This window comes from Haliotis cracherodii, unplaced genomic scaffold (genome assembly GCF_022045235.1).
Source record: "Haliotis cracherodii isolate W230 unplaced genomic scaffold, xgHalCrac1.p SCAF_29, whole genome shotgun sequence".
Classification (NCBI taxonomy): domain Eukaryota; kingdom Metazoa; phylum Mollusca; class Gastropoda; order Lepetellida; family Haliotidae; genus Haliotis; species Haliotis cracherodii.
This window is the reverse complement of record NW_027266285.1, coordinates 2258571-2271164: the sequence shown is the minus strand read 5'-3', so window position 1 is coordinate 2271164 and position 12594 is coordinate 2258571.

Here is a 12594-nt window from a genome sequence, read left to right as displayed (position 1 = left end):
TCAGGCTGCCTGGGAGGTATTGAGGAATAAGACACGGACATTGCAACAACGTGCTGCAAAGTCTGTAGCGTCGCCATATGTATGCGATACCTACGTTGTCGCGACGTTTGGGATGAACGTTGTAGCAACGTAAAAAATGGATGTTGTGACAACGTCTTGATTTGGTTGTATTTTGGTATACGCACAACGTTGTAGCAACCATTCTGGGAGTCTACAGATTGACGTTGTGACAACGTTACATCACAACGTTGTAGCAACGTAAAAAATGGATGTTGTGACAACGTCTTGATTTGGTTGTATTTTGGTATACGCACAACGTTGTAGCAACCATTCTGGGAGTCTACAGATTGACGTTGTGACAACGTTACATCACAACGTTGTAGCAACGAAAAGTCAACGTTGTCACAACGTTGTCACAACGTAGAATTGTTTGCTGGGTGGTGAGTAAGGCTGTGTGGATTATATGGTATATCACTTCCTGTTTTGAATTTTGCATACGACGGAGGTTTGGTCAAGGGACTTCGTTTGAACAAATGGGTTCTTTTTCTAATCAATTTTGAATGGAGGAAGGGGTAATTCCACTTCAAAAACATCCCAGGAACTGTCATAAAAAAAAGTTAACGTGTGTACAAGTAGCCGTGACATACCGCAACGAGTCCTGTATTCGATCATGCGATGAAATATATCGTGCTTAGATTTGCATAAGTAAACAGTCGACAGGTTGTGTGGATTACGAGATTTATCAATACCGCTATACTGTATATGATAAAGAATGAATGCGAACACTTGAATGTACAATGATGTAAGCATTGTTTTTATTTAGCGGACTCTGAATATTTAGTTATTCTACCACAGACTTATCAAGCTGATAATAATTCAATATCTTGTGAGTCATATTAAGAATTGCAAAACACATTTTGCCAGGACCGTTTTTGGTGTTACTGACATGTTTAAACATTTATAGCACCTGAAACATGTTGACTTGATTTATCAAGGAAATGCTGGATCCTGAACATACTCTTACTAAAAAAACGTTCGATATGCCAATTATATTTTATGACTCATTGATCATTGTCACAGTTACAACATGAACTCAATACTCAGTACAGTAGCATCAGAACAGCTATTGAACTTAACTGAATCCATAACTTCAAATCATTTGTAGATCTCGGTAAAAACATTCACAAATGTCTGTCACAATGACCCCTTACCAATGGCTGACCCGTGTACTGCCTTTTCATATACGAAGTTAGATATTAACATGGATAATTTTGTGTTATAATATTCATTAATAGCAAATGTCCCTTTTAAGAAATTGTTTGTCCCTTAATGTAAACCTCTTGGTTATGACAGCAGGATGTGCCCTGATGTGAACCTTTCTCTCACTTTGCCTGTTTGTTGATATTTTGCAGTTGCGAAAAGATTTCTTATTTTTCACAATCACTGTGTTCTGTTGTTAATGTTATGTTATAATGCCATAAACTGGACCCCTCCATTTTTGTTTGGGACCCCTAATTTTATGATGAAGGGGTCCAAGTGACCCCAAGAAAATTTAAGCCAGAGCAGACTGTATCACATAGAACATATACAATATGATTCATCTCACTGTCTACTGACCGAAATGTACAAAAGGCTTGTACATTACAATATTCCCCGTTTTAAAATGTAACTCGACCGCGAGTTAAACAACAATCTAATGATAGTGGATATGTGTCTAATACAATTGATATTACACAACAATATAATATCACGGAATATTCGTCTAATACCTTTCCTATTTGACATAGTGAAACATAATTTTTAGTATATACCTGTTACATACTAGTATACTTACTCATTCACTTACATTTCCACAAGAACATCCATGAATTAAAATACAGAAGAATAAAACATTTTACAAGTCCAATATCACAATCTGAGAGACAATCCCAGAGTTCAACAGATACACTGTCTCACTTCTGCATGCTCAGGATATACGTATCAGCTTGATGTCGCAGGTTCAGCTGTTCCATGAACCTCTGGTCTTTGGCCATGTGAAGAACTGCCAGAATTGATGAAGATGTCCAGAGCTGGTCATGACCGCAGGATGTCAGCCGCAGTAGGCCATGAGGGTGTTGTTTTGGCCAGACGTCGTTGCAGATACTCGACTTCCTGCCTGAGCATCTGAATATCCAGTTGGGCCCTGTCATAAGCCACCTCCCACTGCATGGACTGGTCTGCCATCTGGTTGGATCTCGGCTCTGTGGCCGGAACTGCCTCTGCAGTGCTGAACTTATGCTCAGCTTTGGGTATATGGTCTCCAGGTTTCACGGTTGCAGGTACCTAGGTAACCTGTGATCGTATCTTCTTCCCAGTTACGTTCTTCGTTGCGCTCTTCTTTGCTGAGCTAGTTGGAAAAACAAGATTGCCTGGGTCGACAAAGCATCTATTCACCATCACCTTTGTCCGAGCTCTTCTGCAGACCTGCATGGGGTTGGCCGGATTCCCTTTACGTCCGGCGTGCACCACACCATAGTGACGGGTCAGGTCAGCGAACCTGTTATAAACTAATTGGCACTCCCTTACGGGGCAGAAGAATGTAGTCAGGTGCTGAGTATGGCGCATTAACCAGTGCCTGTCAAAAGCCTGTACATTTACAAACATCTTGTCAGGGCATGCCTGGCATTCCATTCCACTCCTGAAAGGGATGTTGGCGACTGAGACGGAGCATCTTGATCAAAGCTCATATCCTCATCACTAAGGTCAAGAATATCCTCGTCTGGAAAATTGGTAGCCCTGGGAGAATTTATAAGCCTGAATTTATTAAGTTAATTATGAATGTTTACATTTCGATATACTTGGCTTATGTGTAAATCAGAGATATCCATTTCCTATGTTATTACAACAATAACATGTCATATAAGTCTCGTTAATACTAACAGTTGATCCAACATCTACCATTTGGTAAAATATGACATTATGTCTCATGCGTTCTAAATTGTCATTCTCTGGAATATCTACCGGAAAGCGTCCAATACGCCCAAATTTTAAATCCAGATAGCATTCAGGATAAATAATCAATAAGAACCAATTAACAGTACATACCATATCTCATCAATGTTTACACCTTGGCATAGGCTATTCCCGGCTAGCACACCTACATCGGGCCGACGTTGGCTTTGCATCGGCAACCGCCGGCAATATCGGCATCGGCAAACTGCAGCAGTCCGCTGTCAGGCCAATGCTGGTGACTGGCACTGACATTGAACCTGATATATGAATTGATCTTGTTATGATAACATAAAAGAAAAAACACATTTGTCGATTACAATGTGACAATAATAGATCAAGTATATTTACGAATAATACAATAATTCTATTCGAACTCAAAATATTAACTTTATTTTTAATTTTTAAATTAAATAGATCAAGCACATTCACTGACCATTTTGGCTGCACATAAACAACAGACAGAGAAGATACAGACGGGATTCGTCACATCTTACAATTCATTCAGCAAATTACATGATATTGGCAAAAGTTTGGAATATCGCGAGCGGTTATGTTACGTTGGTCCAACGTTTTCACAACATGTTTCCAAGGGAAGCTACTCTTGTTATAGAGGGCGCTGTTACTCACGCGCGTCTTTTCAAGCAGACGACGAAAGGATGATGCGTGGAGGGCTGAGGGAAAATCTATTTTGCGGTAAGTGTTTACTTCATTACTGTATTTACGAGGTGTTGATTTCATTTTCAAACCTTACGATTAAACGAGAAACAGTGTACATTCATAAGTGTCAACGTGGGTAGAGAAATCAAGGCCTGTGTGTTTTGGAGGTTCGAGAAACAAACTCCTGTCAATTCTACGTCAGTGTCAAAATCCGTGGAATATGTCGTGACACTGCATCCTCACTAGATTCTCTATTTATATTTTTTAAACACCATATACATATTTCTAGCAAAACGCGGGGACAAGGGCAAATACAAAACATGACAAGATATGTTTTATTTCCATGTAGATTCAGCGATGTTCAACCAACGAGTCGCAATCTCGGGGTGAGAGTATTACAGCGGCAAGCAAATGAATAGCCAAACATTTACTTACATAAGTATTTTTGAATGTACATTGCTTTATTTGTCATTGTCACAGCAGGGGTAGAAACTAACATTTTTAGTCCACTAGTCCTTATAATGGTAACATATAGCAAAACCCTTAAAAATGGCAAATTTCTACTCGTCCTCATGAAACTTTAACTATTGGGCAGTTTTGACAGGACTACAGGACTAGTGCCAATTTCTAACGCTGCACAGGCGTATTTGTTAAGTGTGGGGATGGATGAGGTTAGGAAATTGATTTTTACAAACTCGAATTTACAAGTCAATTTTGTGATTGCTGTCAGCGCAAAAAGCAGTGAACATGAAATTCATAACGAGGCTTTCGGAAACTTTCAGCATTGCGTGTGCATGTCATGCGATCCAGCTAATGTTTCCTACTGATTGATGAACGGAGCTTCTCTGCCGAGTTTGGTTTTCGATCACCAAAAAGTTGCAATAAAAAAAATAAAATTTATGTTTTTTAATGTCATCGTTACTTGCGAATTTTGAACTTTTTCTGGATAATGGGCGAAATGAAAGGACAGCTCTTTTAGTAAACGGATCACTGCGCATTACAGGTGTGGGCAATTTTATCAAGATCTGCTGGGTACCTTACATAGACCTAGGCCTATAATCGATCAGAAATCTTATACCTATGTATGGTATCTGTATCGAACATTGAGGTTTTGAGATATGGCTATTTCAGAATGGATTTTTAGGGTGTGTGTGTGTGTGTGTGTGTGTGTGTTTGTGGGGGGGGGGGGGGGGTGGGGGGGTATGGTAGTCTTATCTAGTTAAGTAATTTATGATGTACATTTTTGATGAAATACTGAATCAATTTTTTTTAAATGTACCATTTCAAAGGTATGATGCTAAATATATAATCCAAAACAATTTAGAATGTCATTTATTTAATCAAATTTCAAATTAATGGTAAAACTTTAAAGGGGCACTGATCTAACGCAATTCCCCGGACTGGTTGTTGCCTTTGTTATTGTTTTTCCCCCCGTGAGTACCCGGATGATACGCAACGCAACTGAGCGTGACCAGAGACTGGGCTACCGTCTGCAAGACTGCTATATAAACTTGGAGGCTGGAGGCAATATTCGTTTTACGCATTTTTGCATAAACACTGATTGGTTAACTGTGATCTATAAAGATTTCGACAAAGGGCGCATGTTAATTAATTTCTTCAGCAAACTTCTTAAACAAACAGACAAAAAGAACGGCGGAGCTCATCGGATGCCGTCATTTGGAAATACCCCAGATATATTTTATACTAAAAAAAGTATCCATGCAGTGAAAGCATTTTCGGATTTCGGATTGCGTCGGTAATACGATTACTACTCCCTTGTTGTCATCCACGTTTTCTCTTATAACCCTACACCTGTGTATTTGTCGTCATTCACTTGATACTCAGTTAATGAATTTATTACAGGTACAATTAGTGGTAGCATCACTTAGATTACCTGACAAAGGTTCCCATTTGGCATTTATTGTGTCTGGGGTAATTATTCAATCTAAATCCAGGTTTGAAGTGAGGTGAAAAGTGTATTTTGTAATATGCACGTGGCAGCCCAGCAAGAGATGAATGATCAGTTGATTTACTTTTTTGAATAAATCAACAGATCGTTCCTAGTCATCAAAGGATTAACAGAAAATTAGGTTGATTGATTAATTACTGTTATCTTGCACAGTGGATATGTCAAAAGTGAGTGTTTACATGTCTAGGTTTACTAAAACAAAGGGAATACACTCATATCATGGCGTGAAGTGCCGATGTAAAAACAACATACTTTGTTCAAAGGGTTAACTGATAATACGTTGATTGATTGTTCATTGTTATCAATCACTCATTGGATTTTATAGGAACCGTGGACTTTATGAAAATAGTTGTCACGTGGGCTTTCTCAGCCGACCCTTGAGACTTGACACCTATGTGAAACACCTGAAACAATCCAAGTGATCAGTTGAGAAACGAACACGGGTTATAATATCCCGAAACGATATATATCTTTTAAAATATTTGATTGTTACAGAAACACGTGACATCGAATAAGTTTCTTTGTACAGCTGCAGACGAGTGGGATATTGTTCCTTTGTGTGGATAGTCACGGATACATTCCTCGAACAAGGAAGCTGCCTAAAATTTATACACATAAATTTGGTAGGTTGTAATTATAGTATTTGCATTTGTTTTCCGTCATTTGAACCGATTCGTTCTTGTTTCTCTACGTCTTGGTTGGTAAATTCTTCAATGCGCGATAGACGTTGTTTTCACAGGTCTTTTCCTTTGTAAGCGTGCATAAATTACCGTAAATTTGTAAAATATGATTCTCTCAGGCAATTTATAAAATGTATAAATATTTCAGTCATTTTGACTGAAAAATCTGTCCAGATTGATTAAGACGATCAAAAGGGCCTACAAACATCACAACAGATTATTATGTAGGATAAGAAGCCAAACAACATAGAAATATACTTTTCAACGTAACATTTTCAGTCTCTTGGTGATGACATTAAACATCAAAATGTTTGGAATTCGTTATCATAATAATACAGATGGAAATGTTTTTCAGTTACTTTGTAAAATAACTGAATATTTAGACGTTTAATAAATTTGTTACACATTTTTACAGTAAAAAAATATACACACTATAAAAAAAGCAATGCTCAGGTGAAATATTTACTTTGTGTTGCAAGTCGAAATAGTATAAACGAAAATCGCAACATTACCAAGCAAGTGACTTATCAAAACTTCGTCACCATTACCGATGCTACCCACAAAGATACCTACATTTCCTTATTATCTTGAAAACTGTATTTCATTTTGTTGATCAATGTGACCATACGTCCTTATTACTACCCATAAAAGTGACTAATGCGCTTACGCATGGCGCAGTGGAGGTCGCGAACTAGTCTAGATTTCTGCTATACATCCGGGTACTCACTGGGAAAAAACAATAACAAAGACAACAACCAGTCCCGGGGAATTGCGTTAGATCAGTGCCCCTTTAAGGAAGATACTTCAGTACAGATTTTTCAGGACATTATCCATTGTAGAAAAACACCCACAGCCTTGTTTCAAATATGATTTATTCTAACTAAAGATATATTATTTCAGTTTATCATTATCCCTTTGCCTATGTTTACAAGCAATGAAACTGCATAAAATTACTTGTCCCCAATACTTTCCTGCTATTTTTTGCATACAAGTGTTTGTAATATGTACATACCTTTCTATCTGATCTTTTAATGATAAACGTTTATTTGCAGTTTTAGTTTACCATGATGTAATCTACATATATTTTGGCATCATATAATAAATGAAATCTGTTTTGTGGTAACCAGACTTCACAGGATCTGTTCAATATTATGTCAATATGGGGATTTTCTCACTGCTTTTCAATGGATATGGCTATGGCTATTAACGTGAAACTACTTCCCCTGGGAAATTATTTCTGCTACATGGCTCCAGATAAGGACTGTATGTACAAGTGCAAATATACAAGATACGATGTATGACTTAAGGAAAGGACCTGATATCTGTGTATGGCCAAAGCTTTATTTAAATGTTACTTTTATGTTTTGAGCAATATTCCCCTCAACCTCTTAACATCATCACCATAATAGCTAAGTGCTCACTGCTGCTACACAAACTTGACATATAATATTCTTATATTTCTATTTAAGAAAATCAGATGTTCAGCCATTGCCTATTGGCAAACATGGATGAGCTGAATGAACTCTTAGCAGCTTTTCCAAAATTGAGCAACTGAGAGAGAACTGGTGAGTGAATTCTTTAGATGTATCAAGTATGGGAAATTTACTCCAATTCATATAGAAGATCCGGGGTAGAAGATATCTTCAGCAACCCATGTTTGCCGTAAAAGGCAACTATGCTTGTCGTATGAGGCGACTAATGGGATCGAGAGGTGAGGCTCTCTGACTTGGTTGATGCATGTCATCGATCCCAATTGCATGGATTGATGCTCATGATGTTAATCACTGGATTGTCTTGTCCAGACTCGATTATTTACAGACCGCCGTCATATAGCTGGAATATTGCTGAGTGAGGCGTTTAACAACAAACCAAACCAACTGATACATGTTTCTGCTTGAAATATTTATAAGCATATATTTAATATCATGTTTGCCCTATTAAGGGCCCCTGACACTTACAATGGTAATCTTCCAAATGAAATTTCATGCTGACTTACTTTTGATGGACATACAAGAGAGATTGCACACCTTAAACTGTTCTCCAGCAAGATTGGAGGAGGGGGGTTATGTGGTTATTTGGGATTTTTATTGGGCTAAATTAATAGGGTGATATGTCAGTTATAAAATCTTTTTTAATTGACATAAGAAACAGATTAGGGACCTACCATACAATATTGGGAGTTGATATGTTATTTGCGTATATAATTACACATAATTCAATTTACTTATTTACACATATTATTAACTCATCAATTTACTTACTGGGATTCCGATAATTCTAGGGTGGGGCCTTCTGCCCTGTATGGGCAAATGCGGGTGTACCTAGGGAATATATGAAATTGTCACATAAAGGGTCCATGGCAGAAAATCCCTTGAGTGAACCCTGTATTTATTAACAGGTGTCAAGACTTAAAATAAAATATACACACATATGTAAGGTGGTGCATGTGAACAGGGTATTACTTATTCTATTATTCCATTATGTTAACACACTTGTGAAGTCCATTACTTGTAATTGTGAGAGTGCATGCAATGACTTATAATATGCACACTGACATTTTTTGCTATCATTTGTAAACAGAAGCTGAGGAGGAAGCCTGTAGCTGGGCTCTTACAAGCCACTGACAAGTACATGGTGACCTGTGTAAAAGAATGGCTTCGAGTTCCAGGAGCAAGGCTTAGAAATGGCACAAGGAAAACGCGTACTGAAAAACAAAGGTGTAGATAGAGAATCTGCAAACAAAAGTGCTGAATTGCAACCGAACAAAGAAATCCAAAAAGTTTGTGTTGACAACATATTTTTCACAGGGTTATGACCCTTGTTTTTGAACTTGGTACATATACTACCAGGTTCTCTAGGACACTACTGAAGTTAATAAATGAAACTTTCCGTGCTTATCTTAGGTACAAACTCCAGAAGATGGTTATAAGAACTTATTTTGTATGGAGTTTGCTTCATGCTATTTTAACTTGATGAAATATAGGGGGGGAAAGTTTGCCTCGCAAACGAATTTGAAGCCATATAAATGAAATTTTGCAGGCCAATATGACGGGTATATGTTTAGACTGTGTTTTAAAACAGGTTTTGAGAATATATGTTTCACATCCGCCTTGTTGCAGGTAGTAACACTGTTTTCTTGTAAATAATAATTAATTAATAATAAAGTTTATTATTCTATTTTGCTCTTCGTGTTTATTTATAAGTATTAACGTTAACTACACATGTATTAGGGTACATAAAAAATAGAACTGTAACTAGTGTAAGCATTTAGATTGTTTTGTACAGCTAGAAGTATTTGTATATGTATTACTTACATTTGGTTTTCAAAGTATTAACTATGATAAAAAATTATCATCTTTTTAAAAATTCAGTATTTTTTAGTTTTACCTTTTATCTTTGTAACTTTAACATCACGGCTAGCTGCAGCTTTTAGAAATGTTTAGTTTTATGTACCCTAACACTACACTTGGAAAAGTTCTATTGTGGCATCATTTCCATGAAATATTAAGATGAGATGTTGTCAGTTATGATTTCTGATGACATCAGCCTATTAAGGCAGATGCTGCGCAGATAATTATTGTCGACGTTGGGCCGATGTCCATCCAATGCTGATTCCATAACAGTTGCCGGAGGCTGGCCAGATAACTATTTACGACGTTGGGCCGATGTCGATCCGATGAGCAGAACTTCATCGGCCCGACATTGTTTGCCGACGCTGGGCCAATGCTGGGCCAGTGCATTGCCGATGCAGGGCCGTTGATGTTTGCCGACGTTGGGCCAATGTCGATTCGATGAGCAAAACTTCATCGGCCCGACGATGTTTGCCGACGCTGGGCCGACGCTGGGCCGATGACGTTTGCCAGCGTTGTGCCGATGTCAATCCGATGAGCAAAACTTCATCGGCCCGATGCAGTTTGCCGACGTTGGGGACGATGGTGTAGCCGACGTTGGGCCGATGCAGGGCCGATGATGGCATGCTACCTGGGTTGTAACTGCATTTGAGTTGTTTGTGTTTTTACGCAACTAATTTTCATCTCTGAATGTTTCAGGATGGCTCACTGGGAGGTATTCACTCAATCTTTATACTCAGGAGTCCACCATGTTGGTGGGTCATTACCGTTGTACGGTAACAACCGGTCAACATGAACAACCCTGGAGGATCTATTTGGACCATTTTGAATACGATATGTGATGTCATCAATTTGCTTAGTGACAACCCAACCTTACACCACTTCGAAATGAATTTGTAACTCAGTTTTGAGCCTTTGTGGGGGTTAAACAACCATACTGGCTGTCCGACCTTAAGTCGTGATTCCTTGCTCCCCAGGTCATATCGTTTCTTTCACACTTCGGAAGAATGTCTGTTCAAAATGTTGTTTGACCTCGTCGACATAGTCATCTCTCATCACAGGATTCTCGTTAGGATTTCCTGTGACCAGATGGTAAGGCATTCGCACTTGCCTACCGAGCACCAACCTGTTTGGTGTATAACCTGTCGACACATGCTTTAATCTTCGATAAGCAGCCATTACAAAGGGGAGATGTTTGTCCCAGGACCTTGGTCTCCCTTCAGTATAAATGCTAAGCATGGCTGCTAATGTTCGGTTAAACCGCTCGACCTGGCCATGGGCCTGTGGTCGGAGAGAAGTTGTCCTAGTTTTAACAACTCCCAGCAATTTACATAGTTCCTGGAACAGGTTAGCCTCATACTGTCTACCTTCATCACTATGTATAAGAGCTGGGGTACCATAGCGACAGACCCACTCCTCGACAATCTTCTTTGCCACTGTTTTTGCCTCGATATTTGTAATCGCATAGGCCTCGGTTCACTTAGTGAATGAATCAGTGACAACAAGAATGTACTTGTTGCCACTGGCGGTACAGTCCAGTGGGCCCATGATGTCGGTGGTGAGTCTCTCCATGGGTGAGCCTGTTGTATACTCTTTCATGGGTGCTTTCTGTTTCCTAGGACTCTTCCTGGCAACACACTTGTCACAACTGATGCACTGCCAATGCACATCAGTTTTCATACCAATGCAGAAGTAAGACTGTTCAAGCTTGGCAAAAGTCTTGGAAACCCCAAGATGGCCTCCCAAAGGTGAGTCATGACATGCTTTGAGGATAATTCGCCGCTTGATGGATGGTACAACTATCTGCCAATGCCAATCCTTTCCATCCTGACTCTCCCATCTTCTGTGTAAGACACCCTGCCTTATCGACAGTCGATGAAACTGACCCCACAGCGCTTTGCATGCCTCAGAATATCCTGAAACAGTTTCCCATTCAGGTCGGGTATTTTGATCTCTAGCCTTGTATATTAGGCTGATATCGGGATCTTGAAGCTGCAGGTCGTGAATCTCCTCAGGACTGAAGGAATTTTCCTCAACTCTACCCAATTGGTTTGAGCTGGAGCAGGAGGTATCTTTATCCTGTTTGGCAGTTTGTGATCTGGTGATGGCATAACAACTAGGATTCGACTCTACCAACCCTATGCTGCAAGGTCCACTCTCCCTCGTACACTGGGGACAGGGTGCCTGAGGTCTGCGACTTAGTGCGTCAGTACCTCGGTCAAATCATAGTTGCCTAGCTCTTGTAGCCAGTGAGCCATCTGGTTGACAGGCCTCTTAATTCTTTTTGCCCAGACCACTGCAGAGTTGTCAGTTCTGATAGTGACAGGCCTACCAAAGACATATGGATGCCAATGGCGACATGCAGTTACTACTGCCAGCAATTTGCGACGGGTGACACAGTAATTCTTTTCTGCCGGTGTGAGACTTTTGCTGTAGTAGCCAAGAATGACTTCTCTGCCATCTTGATTTTGTGACAGGACTGCACCTATACCTTCACCGGATGCATCTGTGTCAACAGTTATCTCACCTTCACGCCTTGGAAACCCGAGAACTGGTGCTGAGGTAAGTGCTTCCTTCAGGCTGATGAAAGCTCGATCAGTCTCCTTAGTCCAAAGAAAATCAACCAATGGACTGGTAAGTTTGGTCAGTGGCCTGGCAATTTTAGAGAAATCTTTTATGAATTTCCGATAGTAGTTAGCCAGACCCAAAAACTGTAGTATCTCCTTTCGAGACTTTGGGGTAGGCCAACATCTTACTGCCTCTATTTTCTCTGGCTGGGTGTGAACACCATCAGCCGAAATAACATGGCCTAAGAAATCAACTCTCTCTTTAAAATGGTGACATTTTTTAGGCTTTAATTTCAGGCCAGCTGAGGTCAGACGGTCGAAAACTGATTGAAGCCGGAACATTGTTTCTTCGAAAGTAGTTCCGAAGACAATGATGTCAT